This window comes from Rhynchophorus ferrugineus, unplaced genomic scaffold (genome assembly GCF_030347505.1).
Source record: "Rhynchophorus ferrugineus isolate W39M unplaced genomic scaffold, kcgeb_rfMv2 rfM3, whole genome shotgun sequence".
NCBI lineage: Eukaryota > Metazoa > Arthropoda > Insecta > Coleoptera > Curculionidae > Rhynchophorus > Rhynchophorus ferrugineus.
In genome coordinates this window covers 13,643,095-13,660,126 of record NW_027472582.1, presented here as the reverse complement: position 1 = coordinate 13,660,126, position 17,032 = coordinate 13,643,095, and the positions used below count along the sequence as shown (strand labels likewise).

The 17,032-nt window shown below is 32.8% G+C and overlaps 1 protein-coding gene and 1 long non-coding RNA gene across 3 annotated transcripts in view; one reads left to right on the top strand and one right to left on the bottom strand.

The window, feature by feature from the left end:
* LOC143194293 (uncharacterized) overlaps window positions 1-17,032 on the bottom strand; it is a 149,655-nt gene that overhangs the window by 105,690 nt on the left and 26,933 nt on the right. The window lies entirely within an intron of this gene.
* On the top strand, window positions 1,516-2,811 carry LOC143194110 (uncharacterized). 2 transcript variants are annotated; one of them, XR_013005187.1, is made up of 3 exons: window positions 1,516-1,707; window positions 1,902-2,094; window positions 2,433-2,811. It is a non-coding gene; the product is annotated as an uncharacterized LOC143194110 (long non-coding RNA). The 2 variants fall into 2 exon arrangements; XR_013005186.1 differs by lacking the exons at window positions 1,516-1,707; window positions 1,902-2,094 and adding an exon at window positions 2,165-2,318.

Below are 17,032 nucleotides of genomic sequence, written 5' to 3'. Positions count from 1 at the left end.
GTAGTGAAATGAGCACCGAAGACGGTGAACGTAGTGGATGCCCAAAAGAGGGTGTTACCCATGAAAACATTAAAAAATCCACAAAATGATTTTGATGACCGTAAATTGAAATTGAATGAAATAGCAGACACTCTAAAGATATCAACTGAACTTGTACATCATATCATTTAAGAATATTTGGGTGTGCGATAGCTCTGTGCAAAGTGGGTGCCGCGCGAGCTCACTTTTGACCAAAAACACCGACGAGTTGATGATTTGGAGCAGTGTTTGAAGATAATCAAGCGTAATAAACCCGAGTTTTTTCGTCGATATGTGACAATGGATAAAACATGGCTCTATCATTTCACTCCGAAGTCCAATCGACAGTTATCCGAGTGGACCGCACAAGATGAACCCGCTCCAAAGTGTGGGAAAACGGAACAGTCATCTGGCGAGGTTAGATAGTCTGTATTTTGGTATGCGCATGGAATAATTTTCACTGACTACCTTGAAAAAGGAAGGATCATCAACAGCGACTATTACTTAGCGTTATTGGGCCGTTTGACGAAAAACGGCCGCATTTGACGAAAAAGAAAATGCTGTTTCACCAAGACAATGCACCGTGTCACGTCAAGTCAGTGAAAACGATGGAAAAAATCCATGAATTGGGCTTCGAGTTGCTTCCTCATCCACAGTATTCCCCATATTTGGCCCCCAGCGACTATTTCCTGTTCTCAGATCTCAAAAGTATGCTCGCTGGGAAGAAATTTTCGTCGAATGAAGAGGTGATCGCCGAAACTGAGGCCTATTTTGAAGCAATAGACAAATGACAATAATATAATACACACAATCTTACAATACAATAATCCCTCTGAAAAAGATTAAATTCACTAGATCAAAGCTTCGAGCTACATACATTTCACGGTATCATCTCTGCCATGTCTGCCATCTTTATTTCAGCATCTTCTCCTGTATTACTAATCCCAAATACTTGTACCTATAGTACACCTATTCCAACTGAATCCAGTTCAGATTTGCAATAAGCAGTCGATCTGTCAGTTTTCAATACTTTGGCCTTTTCTTCATTAAAGATCAAGTCATATTGCCCTGCAATGCGAACTATATCAAGATATCTGTTGCATCCACACGAGCTGAAAAGCAATAAAGCGACGACATCTACGTAGTGAGCACCGGCTCGGCTCTCAAATGAGGTAATCAGATAATTTTAAATCGTGCGTTATCAGACTAATTATACTATATATATATTAAGGCTAATTCAATACAATGAAGCTTCCACATATATCAGTGTAATGCCATTAAATAAATAGTAATTAAATAGTGTAAATACGCCTTGTAACATCAATACAAAACAATTCCTATTTCAATTTAAATTGAATAAACAGTTTACAAAAATAGCACAAAAATACAACAATTTTACATTAATTCTATCCCATAACCATTTAACACGTAAACTTAATTAACCAAAAGTGGGTATTACACGAAAACAAACTAATTTTTTAATGGAAAATCCTGCTGTTTTGTGAGCTTCCTCCCGCATTTGTGACTTCAATTAAAGGATGCGACGTTTAAATCAAGTTGGCGTTCATATTTTCTATTTCCGCGCGCATGTGATAACCTAGACTAGGCAAGCATAAAAATACAAAACATAGAAATATAGAACGGCAACGTAATCATGTCTTGCGCATCTAAGTCACTATAGGACCGCAGGTAAAAAGACGACAGATTTATTTCCTTTGTTTAGATTTGAAATTTTATAGGATATCTTAGGTCATATTTGTTTTTTTTCTCTATTTTTGTGTATAATTTTAAGGATATTTGTTTTAATGACGTTGTTTTTGTAGCATTTAAGGTAAATATTATTTGTTTAAATGCAAAAAGATAATAAGAGTGTTGTTTTTCAGGATGTGAAGATCACAAATAAAATTAATTATTTTCCTAAGGTTTCTGCTCTAGCGCAGAAATGAGTTTTAAAAGTAACCAATGATAAACTTTAGGAAATCTGTTATAATTTACCAAACTGACCAAATGATCATGGCCCTAATTGTGGAAAATCATTGCTTAACCAAGATGCAATTACTAATTGTAATTTTAATAGTAAGTAATAATCTACACGGATAAATTAATTTAAATACTTAATATGTATATATTCATATATTCAAACCCATCGAAAACGAAAATAGGGCTGAAAGATAAATGTTGGAATCAGCAGTTGCCCAGATCACATTAGATCATTAAATACATTGAGAGGTTTGAATGGAATGATGTAATGTTTATATCAACTCGGCATTCATATAGTTCTTCCAATAAAACAGCCAAATGTACGTTACAAATGACATCGAATGTATTCATAGATATTTGTGTAATTGTTTAGAATATACATGAGATACATATGAGAATATATGAAGAGATAATTAGTACTAATTGATCTGCAGATGTGACATTAAGTCTAATTTTATAAAAGAAAATGTACACTGGCAGTAAAAGAAGAAACTAAGGAGAAATTCAAAGGTATCAAAATAATTTAACAAGGAAACAGAACAAAAAAGGAAACAAAAACTTAAAATGGTAAGTATGACCTTAAAATACATTAAAAATTGTTTATTAGGTAGAATTAGGAGCCCCAGGAGATACCACTACATACAAAAACGTGCCGAGCTCTACCTCGTAGGTGGTGAAAAGTTCAGAAAACAACTCTAATCTACAAACTATTGTGGCTGTTTAATTAACTGTAGTTTAAGGCCTTAGGAAATATATGCATTAGGTTTACTACAGTGTTAAAATAAATTAAATTTACTATTGTTAGTTATTTTAGTTTCTTTGTTTTATTTACATTAGCATTTTTTTATCACCTGTTGAGTTAAAAATAAAGCAAAAATTAGACTTGATGCGGCAACGTTGCATAATAAATGTTGATAACGAGTATTGGCTGTTTTACTAGAAGGAATATAAACACAAAATATTGGGAATTTAGAAGGGTATCGGCATTAGGGCTCATGCGAAACAGTGTTTTAGTTTCCTAATTTGCCGCTAGATGGTTCAAGATATAAATTTGGTTGCAAAGCTGAAATTTGACACTTTCTGCTTTCAGAAGTCTATTCTAAAAAGTAAGAAGGCGCAATGTACGTATGTTTATATTTGGTAGAAATAATCAAAAAGTTACTGGATATTTTGGACTTTTTTGGTAATTCTATGCTTCCTATAGAAACGATTTTATTTATATACAAAGAATTTTGGTTTAATTTTTTTCGACAAATCTTTTGCTGAAAGCGTCTCTTTCGAATTGGAGCATTTTTTAACATGGCTGACAAAGGAAACTTATAAACTTACGTATTAAATATTCTTATTTGGTTAACTGTGTTTTTACATCTCAGGTGTGTCGCTGAATGTAGTACCATTTCAAATAGAATCCCCAGCTTTCCTAGGTATCCTGCTCTGTGTCAGAAATGGATTTTAGCAATAAATAATGAAAAACTGATGGGAATCTTTTGTAAGGTCTTAAATTAGAGCAAAAGGATTTGTAATGTACATTTTACACAGGATAACTACAAACCGAAATGTAGAAGAGCATTGCTAAACAGATACTTTTTTTTACTTTGTTGGCAAAGGATATTTTGAGTGTTCTATTTAATATCCAGATTATGCACAAAACTTAACAAGTAGTGTGTCCAATATTTTAAATCACCAAATGCCTGTATTTTTCGAAACGATAAACTGTTTTGAGCATTCTGAACGAGACATAATTAGAAAGATAATAGTTAGGTGTTACAACAGAATAGCAAAAGGCAAAAATGAAACATTTTTTATTGTAATATCTAAATATAACACAGCTTATATGGATGATGTACAATTATATACTTACAATAAATATTTGGCAAAGAAAATATTAAAAAAACATTTCAATATCATTAGTCTTCAATATATATATTGTACTGTACTGTATATTTGGCAGAGTTATATTTAAGATAATATAAAATGTTCCATGTTCTATGGCTTATTAAATTTTGTATATTTAAAAGTATAAGTTTTGTGTTAAATCTGTTATATTAGGTTTTATGGTATCGCTAGTACAATATATTGTCATTAAATTTATATTGCATTTTTAATTATAAAATATTTTAAACTTCCCGCTACTTATATTGTCAGGCGCGCCACCTGGTGGCAAATGAACGCTAATCACAGGTAATATATGGGAGACTTCTAATTCTTCTTTGTTTTGTGAATATAAATCTATTTGTTGCGATGCGATCTTTAAATCAAATTGGCGTTCATATTTCGTATATAAACAAGAGGTGCGCGGTGAAATCTCCACGCGCATAAGATAACCTAGACTCGGCAAGCATAAAAATGTTCCTCTGTGACACACTTCCGCCGTGTGCCAAACAAACGCGAAAGGATCCGAGAACGTAGCGGTTCGCGACTGCAGTGTCGGCCCCAGAACGACCGAATACAATCAAATATGTTTGAATATGATCGCGGGTGGCCGAGTATGGTTCCTGTCGGTTTCGTCAATTGTTCTAGGTTGCGGAACGGACTTTTGCTTTTGGCTGAGATCGTGACCTTGACGCACAACCGAACCTAAATTCATAATTTTTTTTCGGGTCGATTTTTTTTTGCGGATTCCAGCAACGAACAATTGAAACATCATTAACGTTTTTGAATTACTACGAAATTGATTTAAAAATATAGATGTCGTAAGAGTAGTTGCTGAACTTTTTTTTTACTTCTAGTTATGTTAATTAATCATTTCTGTTTTAACAACATTAATCATTCTAATTTCGTTCTTCAATAAATTAATGTTTTCTGGTTTCCTGGACATGTATCATGACATATTGAAACATTCGTTTCTGTAATAATATAGTTTTGGGGATAAGACTTCAAAAAATATCGATATTTTTGTAAGCCGATATAATTAGCACTTAATTTTAAAGGTCAAATCTATTCTGATACTTAATTTCAAATTATTAACATTTTTGATCTGATATACAATGTTGTAATTATTCAAAATTAAACATGAGCATCAGGTTAGAACATATGAGGAGAGAATGAATACTAACTGTTTTGTAGATATGGTAAATGCATTAGACACAATTCAGTGATTCATTTTATGGGGAATGCTGTACATAGATGTAAAAATAAATGAAAAATAAAATATAGTGTAACCAAGATGACTTGACAACTAAACACACCATCGAAGGAAACAAGAACTAAAGGTAAAAAGGTAAATATGCACTCGAATGAAACCTAAATACGTTTCTCAGATATACAATTGTTAATTAGGTGGATTAGGCCTCCAGGGGGACACCACTACACACAAAAAAAGCGCCTAGAAATTCTACCTTATGGGTGGTGTGGAAAAGAGTTAAATGTAAACAAAACAAATCTAACCTACAAACTATTGTACCTGTGTTCTTAATTGTAGTTTTAAACCCTTCGTAATATATGTATTAGATATACTAAAATGTTAAAATTAATTATATTTTATAACATTTTTGTTCAATTATTTTATTTAGATTAGAATTTTTTGTATGTCAAAGCCAAACTGAACTAAAACTCAGAGATGAAGCGGCAACATTGCAATGTTTCGATGTCACAAATATCCATGACGCATTACTAAAAAAAACTTTGAATAGACTATATATATGATATATTGATAAAAATATTGAGGCTGATCTATCAATATTTTTATTTTTTCTTTATATTTGCTTGTAAAGTAGCAATATTTTTCCTAGTTGTTGAATAATAATTAGATATTTTTGAAGTTTTTTCGCCCATATATAGAAATATCAGTATTTTTCTTGATGTCCGACACCCATGTTTGTAATAAGTAACTTGGCCCTGCCACAGCCAACCTAATACTGAGACGCTCTCGTCCAGTTAGCATGCCTTAATCTTGACATTGTATAGAAATACATTCGCTGTCCACAAAATAGATAAAAGAACACAAGAAAAACAAATGAACATTAAATAAAATAACTATCTCTATCACTAAATATGAATAGAAATATATTTTTATAAATCCACTGCTGTTTGTTTTATTTTGATGACTGTCATTAATCTCAACTGATGATTTTAAACAGCTAAGATAAAGCTATTTTTCAACATTTTGCTTGGCCATAAATTATACAAGGTGCAAAGACCTACTATGTTATAATAGTATTGTTTATTTCAATACTTCCAACAAATTTTAGATAAATTTTACCAATGGGTTGATAACACAGTCGTATGGGCGTTTTACATCTGTCGGCACAGACACGGGACCAGCACGGCACCGACGCGGCAGCGGCCCGGCACAGTATTTTGTTTTTATCATTTTCATTAGTATTGCCCCATATAGAAGACTTTGATTCAACTAATTCAATTATTGTTACAATACTATATTTAAACCTAGACATTTTCCTCTTTTAACCTTGAAAATATCTCTGTACACAATAAATCAGCACCGACACCAGTGGACGGACTGTTTCCCGCCGACATGCCGTTATCGGCAACGACACGATACTGATGTATCGGCGGGTGTAAAAGGGTTCCATTTGTTTACGTGGGATTACGAGTCCACCGATATTGGTGTCGTGTCGGCGCCGGTAGATGTGAAAACGCCCTATGGACCAAATATCGTACATTGAATAGACTTGTTTTTATTCCATATTAATTAAATATGGAGAAGGAGAATATTTCATGCTCATGTTAACTCTAAATATATCAATTTATACTTACGGCTCTAGTGAAACTTAACTTTTTCTTGCCACATACTGCCATATCTTTTTATTTGTTTTTACATGTTTTACATTCAATAACACGATATACAATGAATAATATTTCATACCCATGCGAAATACGGAACTCGTAAAATTTACAGTTGTCTTTTTGATTGATTTGGGTGGATTTCGGCTTATTTCGCCTACTCAACTAACTCCTTTTTTGATAATGGTTGTGACTTTTGATTGATGCGTATTAATGAATAACCGTTTTGTCTACTGTCGGATAATAACCCAGGAACTTTATTTATTATTGCACAAGGTTCGTTTACTTGAAGAGCATCGGAATACAATTTTTAATATTTTATGTATTTTCGTATGTATAAGTAAGACCGGACAATTTCATCTTGGTAAGTTTAATAACAAAATAAATTCGTAAAAATTAGCTTTTAGAGTCTTTAATTATTAACCTTTAGAACCATATATGATCTATATCCTATTGAACAAAAGTTGTGGGTGAAATATTTGATATCACTTTTTATCACACATTATACGCGAAAATAGATTTCCAAAAAGGTAAGTTACTATAAATAAACTAAGTACTTATAAAGTAACAAATAAATATTATTATTTACTAAGTATTACTAAGTTGTTATTTTTAAAACCATCTGTTTGGTTCAGAACATTTGCAAAAATATTTTACCTCTAATATCTTACTAATGTATAATATTTATATTATATAATGTGTTTTACCCAACAAAGGTTTATCTGGATCTGATACATCTCTTAACATCAGTCCTAAACCACTGGTGACCCCAACATAAATTGCCCATTCTAAAAGGCATAGGAATTTTATCATATGTCTGAAATTTCACTATTATTTGTACAGCAATTACTTTTGTTGTAATAAATTGTATCTTTTGTTTAAAACTGAAAACGGAGTGAAACCACCAGTTTGACTGTTAGCGTCTAAAAATTATGTTAGATATTATCTATTTTACTTTCAGAATTACCAGCTTATCATTTTTTAGGGTAAATGATGTGGCTCGGTGAATGGAAGTAAAACGAAATGAAACAGTGGTGTTTACATTATGTGACCGTTATTTATTGGCTATATAAAAAAATGTGAAAAATACAATTAGATAAAACGGATGGCAGCGGTGTTACCTGGTGACGAGGCTTGGGCAGTCGATGGTGGCACGTCTAAACCAAAGGATGGTCGAGTACTGCATGAATCGAAATACCCTTCAATAATCTCCCAGATAAACGTCTCGGGGTTGCCGCCAACTATTCGTTATCGGGTTCTAGTTGGCGCTGCTGGCACCCCGCCCGTGTTCAACATCTGGGATTATATTTCTGGGTATTTTGTAGACCGTTATTCCCCGATGTAAAATTCGACATGCCTCAAGGTCGCTACAATTTATTTAATATATTTGTATATTTTCAATATACAAAAAATACATCAATCATTACACAGGTCTGCTGATAAAAAAGCTGTTTTGAGTATTTTCATGTGATTTCTATACAATTTGGTATGCTGAAAATGACAATAAATTGGAAAATCATCCAGAATGTCAAGATTTTTGAGAAACTTGAATCCTCAAATATGCTGCCGAGTTGCTTGGTTCAATATTCAAAAGCCGAAACTTACTTGTGCCAGGACTGTTTGTCTCTGGATTTAAATATATTGTTAGAAAGAGTTCACTTCCTACTTTGTCCAAGACGACGAATTAGTTTATTGCGCCAACAATGAAGGTTTGATCCAATATCTGACCATAACAAATCCTCAAAAAGAAGTTGCTTTAAAGGAGGCTATGGAGAAATTTTCAGGCAAGCAGACATATCCTAAATATAAAACAATCGTCAAAAGAATGCTAAAAGCATTTCAATCTGTAGATTGCCTAATAAGTCTTAAAGTACATTTGCTTCATTTCCACATCAATTATGTAGGAATGTTCGTCTGGTCGGTCGGAACATTCACTACTATTTTGTGGAAGGAATTCGCGCGATAACTGAAAACACTGGTTGAATAAAAACTTGTGTGTTTCGATAGTGAATGACACATGTGGTCGACGGGAGAATGCACACGATATTAGGTTAGGTAAAGGAAGTTACGGTAACGCTAAAGTGGTACTGTTACAAGGGGGCAGAGAAAATAAAAGAGAGCGAGACGTCGTCGTAGTGGTCTTTTATAACCGGGAACCGCACGGTACCAATTCACCAACATTGCCAACCTTCGAACTTGGTGTAGATGAATACGTAGGGGCCTAAAGGGTTGTAGCGGTCGCTACATCACTGCCCTCCTGGTTGAGCTGCCGTGGAACGTACCTATACGTAATCAATCTCCCAGGGACTGCTTATGAAATGGGGATTCCAACCTTAGTCAGGAGTTTTAGGGATCAGCTGGCATCAAAGGTGTAGCAGGACGTCGTTCGTCTTGGGGCGTTCTGATTTGTACGTGTCCCGTTTCATAGTGCAAGGGTGTTCGTGCGTTGATGTCATGCTTGATGGGCTTCTGTCATCTTCGTCCATCGCATTAGTCTCGTGGGATAACGTCGACCATGTGATACTGATGGGTTCCGTTCTTCATGCTATCCTTCCTTGCACGTGTCGAGTATCCGTAGAGAGGCCTGTTTTGAGCTGGTTTATCTATTAGGCACTTCGATCACATTGGGTCACCAATTGTAGGGTAAATGATATGGCTCGGTGAATGGAGGTAAAACGAAATGAAACAGTGTTGTTTACATGGTATGACCGTTATTTAATGAAGTTGTATAAAAAGAGTGAAATTACAAGTAAATAAAAGCAATGACAGCGGTGTTACCTGGATACGAGGCTTGGGCAGTCGATGGTGGCACGTCTAAATTGAACTATGGTGAGTGACCGAATGATCAAAAGTAACCTTCAATAATCTCCTAGATAAACGTCTCGAGGTTGCCAGCTATTCGTTATCGTGCTAGTTGATGCTACTGGCACCCCGCCCGTGTTCAACATTTGGGATTATATTTCTGTCTGTTGTAGACTGATGTAAATTATTCCACGATGTAAAATTCGACATGCCTCAAGATCGCTACATTTACTTTCCAAAAATACTAGACTACTAAAATACTCTACAAAGACTACTGTTGGAGGTTTCAGAGAAACCTTCTAGATTATACTCACAAACGAAAATGTGTAAAAGGAGCCTCACTGGGAAAAATAAAAGATTTTAGTATGTTCTAGTGAACATATATTAGATAAAAAGAATATATATCGTTAATCAATTTTAGATGAAATAAAATTTTTCTAGTCTATACTCTTTTATTTTAATGTAATGACTCGTTTAATATAATTACTTAAAATATTAAGAAACGAATCGTCCTATGATAAAAAGGAAGTTATTTTCGAATTCAACACATCCAAAAAACACAAAAATTACATTGCAAATCCTAAACAGCCCTTAGAATTTTTTTTTTACAACAAAAAATTAATAGTAAACATATTTTTATTATAATCTTGTGACATATTACCTCAAAATCAGCACATTAAACTACTAACAGGATATCTTCGCTCCTATCTAACCTAATATTTCATTATTCTAATAAAATGTCGAAAAAAAAATTTCACAAACATCCGGTCTGCAAACGCATCAAAATAACAACCACAACAATATAGTAGTAATACTGACGATGTGAATCATCATGGTTTTTGTTTTATTACAACTGGTGTAACACACGCAACCTTGATAGTCAATTTACACTTGACTTTGTTGACCGTTTTAAACGATTCGTGTATTGGGTTAAATAGAACACATGGGAAAATACGATGAATGGAAAATATAAAAATTTAAACTTGATTAAAATGCGTGATTAAAGGAAATGCACGTAAATGTTTGTATGTAAAATAAACGATTGCACGGGTCAACACAAATTTTAACATTGACTTTAAAGCATTAAATTCCAATTGTTTAGGCCGTAATTAGACGAAAAAAAATATACGGCATGAAAAAGTTTGATTTTTTATTTAGGAAACCGCTTGGATGATATTTTTCAAAATCTGTGGTGTTAATTTTTAATTGAAAATGAAACCCTTTAAATAACCATTATAATTACTTTTATTAAGTTTTATTATCAAAATAACTTAATATAGTCTCCCATCATGTTTTCATTGTATTGGTCTTGATAACGTTGTTCGAAGCTCATAATATCCTGGTGAAAACGTTCTCCTTACTCTTCTGAATACGCTCCCATGTTGTTTTTGAATTTATCTAAGTGAGCATGCAACATATGACATTTTTGCATTTTGTAGTTTTCCGCTTTGTTATTTCCTAAAAATTCAGAAACGACTGTTTTGAAACTGTTTCAACTCGCTTTTTGAATACGATTCAGAACGTAAGAACTCCAGCCTTAACCTTTGCTTCTGATAATTTCGGAAAAAAATTCCTTAAGTATTCAAACGCGTCTGAGGTTTGATCCAGTTTTTTAACAAATTGGTTAAATAGAAATAGGATTTAATATGTCTGTATTAAAATTTGCTGATTGCCTTCCAAACCTCTTTTACAATTATTGCAAGCAACATATGGAGCCTATGTCTTGCCTTGATTCCGAACAGGACAGTTAAAATATGTTCGTAGGCTTCACAGAGAACGTGAGATGTATTTAATTCGTATTTTACGTCTCGAACTTTAATAAATTGCACACATATATAACAAAATGCATCGACATCATATTTACACTTTCGCGACGACATTTTAAGGTATTCTAGATTTGTACAGAATACCTGATCCTTGTTTATCACTCTAGTGACATCTATCAGCGTTGTGTGAACGTTTAAACTCCACTCTGATCGGGCAGTATTTTTAAATGTATTAAAAATAATTAAAATTTATAACAAATTCAAATATGAGTATTATTACTATAACTATTACAAAAGCAAACTCTATACCTAAAATTCTCATTTACTACTTAACATATATATCGATTTTATCCTTAATATATGATTGCGTCTGTCTTTTTAGTAAATAAAAGACCTTTGTGAGTTTCGTCAATGAAATTGATTTGAATAAATGTATTCAAGTAATTCTCCATTTGAAGCTAGAACTTTCGCCCATTTTTCAACTGTTTCTTTTTTCTCAGCGATTTATGTGGAACCCAGTGTGCTTGGCGGAAACAATGTCACTTTAGATTATGTTTGATAAATCTTCATGAAAGAATGCTTTCAATTTTGCTCGTTATTTTGCAGTTGTTACTATTCTTTGACCTTTATAATAAAAGTATTATGTTGAGCTTATAATCTCTTGTAAGTAGAATTATTTAATGTACATTTTTGAAAGAAAAAGATTATATTTGTCGACGATTTTCTAGGTCCTTTTAATGCTTCTCATATTCGATTACCGTAAGACATGGATTGTAATTGTAAATGTTTCTAGGCCACATTGTAATATTCGACAAGGAATAACCATCGGATGTCCTCTAAGATGGTCTATAAGTCATTGGTCATCGGCCAGTCGATAGATTTATTAGCAATTTAAGCATTTGGTTCAATCGAAAACTGGTTGGTGAAACAACGGATTTAAAATATAATTTAAAAAAACGTTCAATCTAGCAAGTATTGCAAAATGTAACAATACTTTCTATGAGTAAAATCTCAAATCAAAACGTACCTATATTACAAACTTTTTATAATGTGACCCAAAGAGTAATACTTTAATCCATCAAAGATTTTAAAATTAAATCTTATGACAAGTGGACTACAGCAACAGTTGTAAAGAAGTCACAAACTGTGGCTTGCTTGTAAATGAAGTATAAAATCATTGAATTTTGAAATTGTACCACCCTTGAATGATGCAAATAGTATTTTATATATGTGTATATAGCACATATATATAAGAACATTGATTCAATATCTTCTAAACTGTTTTATTGCAATAAAGTTATGGAATATTACAAGTAATATGTGACTTTAAAGGTATCTATAAGGAAAAATCGAAATTACTCTTTCATCGAAACTTATACGATTTCAATAAAACAAGTCTTACTGAGTCAAAATTAATAAAATGTTTTAGTATGAACTCCAAATCCGGGCCTTGGTCACCGATCCTTGATTAAGATGCTCATGAAGTATAGAACCTTGATAATTCGCGATTCCTACCGATTGGTCAGTAAGCAAAATGATGAGATGGGAATAACCTTAACTGTAAATAAATATGCACAATAATATGAACACCTTGTACGCGATAGTATCCACGGTAATTTAGTAAAAGAAGTGTTATTAGACAATATAACATACTGCGGCAAAAGTGACAGCAGAACTCAATACTTTGAGTAATAAAAGTTGCGACAAAAACAGTACGGCGAAAGCTCCAAAGCTAATATTCATCGAAGGTCTGTAATTGCAAAACCCTTTATAATGGAAGCCAAAGATAAACCGCAAAAGAAATGGTGCAATGATCATCGTTTACATTGTTTTCTGCCCGCTTCCTACAGTCAAGAATGGGGACGGTTTGGATGGCAATATCGTGGTATTCAGCTGGCCCTGTCATTAGCATGACTAGCAAGGTCACTGCGAATTAATATCGAATATTTCGATATCCTCAATAATGAAGTTCTTACTGTGACTAACATATTGCTGTCAAACACTGCCGTACTCCAAGATGTTAATGCGCCCATACACTCAGCCAAAAAGGTCACTCTTGGTTTGAGAAGCATCAGAATATCAACAAACTTCTTCTTTGGCCAAAACAATCACCAAACCTCAACCTAATTGAACCGTTATGGGGATTTTTAGAGCAGAGGGTAAGGAATACATTTCCATCTCCAACATGATTGAATTGGCGGATGTTTTCGTACAAGAATAGGACAATATTGGGTTGAAAACTCTTCAGATACTCTATGAATCTATTCCGCGAAGAATTGCACTCATTTTAAAAGATAAGTGGTGAATCGTCACGTCGGCACATTTATTTAATATTTCATTTTATTCTGAAAGTATCGAAGCTGAAGTAAATAAAAATAATAACAGTTCTACATTCTTGTAAGCTGAAATTAAAATGTCCGCAAACTGCCCTACATTTACCAACCAACTGTTTATCTTTTTTCAATCGACAGGCTAAAGTTGTAATCACCCGGTATTAGAATTTTTATATTTGTTACCGTTAGGTTCTCCATTAAAAATTACATAATGTTTTTTATATAAATAGTTCGCCCATATTCGTGTGAATACTTCGGCCATAAAATGCTTCATTAATTATCATTCTAATAACGTTAGACGATTGAAGCTTTAATCGAATTAGATATGGCGATCGGTTTACTTTGAATTGTTTTAATTAAAGTAGACGATCCTTAAAATTATGTTTTTGATGGTAAATGTCCTAATTTTTTTAATAAACAATCATAAAATTAGTTTTGGAAATGTAAGAAAATGGAAATGTTTCAAACTAATTTTAATCCAATTATGTAACTAATAACATCTTAGGTTATATTTCTTTTCTTCTATTTTTGAGTATAATCTTAAGAAAATTTGTTGTTATGACGTCCTTTTTGTAGCATTTGAGGAAAATATAATTTGTTTAAATGCAGCACCATAATAAGAGTGTTTGTTTCCAGCATGTGAAGGTTCAAATAAAATTAATTATTTTCCAAAGGATTCTGCTCTAACGCAGAAACAATTTTTTAAAATAAACAATGACAAACTTTAGGAAACCTCTTATGATCTCTTACATCAAACCTCCAAACAGGAATTTTTATGCTTTGCATTTCAGACCGACCGAAAGGTTATGGAACCCAATGTAAAAGATCACTACTTAACCAAGATTGCAATAACTAATTGTAATTTTAATAATAAGTCTTTCATTAAAATTTACATAGATATTTAAATTGAAATACATAATATGAGTATAATAACTCATAATATAAGTAAATTGAAAGGTTTGTAAACTTAAAATTAGAACACATATTTCTCCGCAGATGCTTTTGAAAGAAACGGATCTGTGTCTTCAACTTCATGCTAATAACAGGTCAATTGAAAAGCCCCCGGCCTGACACATAGATGGCGCTACTAGAATTAAATCCACATGTTTTTAATTAGCCCTGAGCGTCAAAAGATGCGTGTATAAATTTGACAACTGTCGGATCATTAGTTTGTCAATTAGCATTTTGAGCAACTTTTGTTATTGTGAAAAAAATGGATAAAAAGGAATTTCGCGGGTCGCAAAAAATATAGTTGAAGCAAAAAATTGGCTTGATGCCGAGTTTTCGGATAATGCCCCATTAAAATCAATCGTTAATGATTGGTAAAGAGCATTGCAAAAGAGGCTATTACCGACGAAAACATTTAAAAAATCCACAAAATGATTTTGGATCACCGTATATTGAAATTAAATGAAATAGCAGACATTCTAAATATATTAACTGAACGTGTACATCATATCATTCACGAATATTTGGGCATGAGAAAGCTTTGTGCAAAGTGGGTTGCTCGAGTGCGCGAGCTCATTTTTGACCAAAAACAACGACGAGTTGATAAAGGATGGAACATGACTCCATCACTTCACTCCGAAGTCCAATCGATGAACCCTCTCCAAAGCGTAGGAAAACGCAACAGTTGGCTGGCAAGGTTATGGCGTCTGTATTTTGGGATGCGCATGGAATAATTTTCATTGACTACCTTGAAAATGGAAGGACCATCAACAGCGACTATTACATAGCGTTATTGGGCAGTTTGAAGGAAGAAATCTCCCTAAACGGACACATTTGAAGAAAAAGATAGTGCTGCTTGACCAAGACAATGTACCGTGTCACAAGTCAGTGAAAGCGATGGCAAACATCCATGAATTAGGCTTCGAATTGCTTCCTCATTCTCCAGATCTGGACCCCAGCGACTATTTCCTGTTCTCAGATCTCAAAAGAATGCTCGCTGGGAAGAAATTCTCATCGAACGAAGAGGTGATCGCTGAAACTAAGGCCTATTTTGAAGCAAAGGACAAGTATCGAAAAGTTGGAGGGTCGCTATAATCAGTGTATCGCCCTTGAAGGGAATTATTTGAATAAAAAAACTAATTTTTCTAAAAAAAAATGTGTTTTGCTATGGTAGGCCGGGGGGTTATCAATTAACCTGTTAAGAACCAGACAGTAGAACATCAAAAAGTTTAAGAACTAAGTGTATATATGGTAATATTGCAAGCAAGAATTGTTATATATATTTGTTATGATTCTACCATTTTATATTATCTAAATGTTATTTAACGGTATCAGGGATCCATTTGAATCCGTTTGTGCGCGAAGCTAAAAACAATGTAATTAGAACAATAATAATTAGGTGCTTGTTCTGGTGGATGAAAAAAATAAAGAGAACTGCAAGGGCAAAAATAAAAAATCTTGCATGACTACTTATAATATGGATAGTGTTCAATTAATTACCTATAAAAAATATATATAAAAAGACAAGAAAGTTTAGTAATCAAAATTGTAACATGACATGTTCTATATTCAGTAAATTCAAATATTGTAAGTATAGTTAGGCCAAATTATTTAGCAGATTAGATATTGTTTTTTATGTATTTTGAAAATCTATATTTTATTAAAATTATATTTTTTAATTTCCCGTTGTAGTATTTCCCCATTTTTCTGTCTATTCTACGAGCTAAATTAAAGCCATCATTCCAAAAGTAATATATATTGATTCTATATAAACCATAACTCAATCAATCAATATTTGTGATGTATGTATAAATTGTAACCAAACTCTTTCTACAATTAGTGTATTTACAGTAACTAGTGATCGCATAATGGTTGAAATTCGATCGTAATCCATTAAGCTAATTATGTTTATTTTATTTTATAAAAGAGTAATAATTATTGCATATGTATTATTTTAATTTGATGTATTGCTTCAATATGAAGATATTATATGACGTATGCCATACTATATTGACATCGTTGGCTGGAAGTATATCAGAATTAGTTATTAGCTTGTGATGGGAAATTTATTTAAAAACTTTAAAAAGTTAATTTATTGCTATTACTAAAATATAAAATTTAATAAAACAATACTGCAATGGATCGAAAGTCAACAATGTTTACAGGAGTACAGAAAATTAAACAATATTGCCATTTTCTTTCCTATTGCCTTCTCCGTATAAATTGTAACTATGTCTAAGAACTACACTCCTTCATGCCTACAATAACCTTAAAAAAAGGGGGTAAAGTTTTGGATGAACCTATTAATATATTAATGAATTGGAGATTGTCATCCCAACCTGATGAAGATTTGTCAAAAGTTGAATTGCAATGAAAAAATATTTATAATTTAAATAGGACTATTAGCGTTAACTACAAAACTAATTGAATTGTACGAATAAC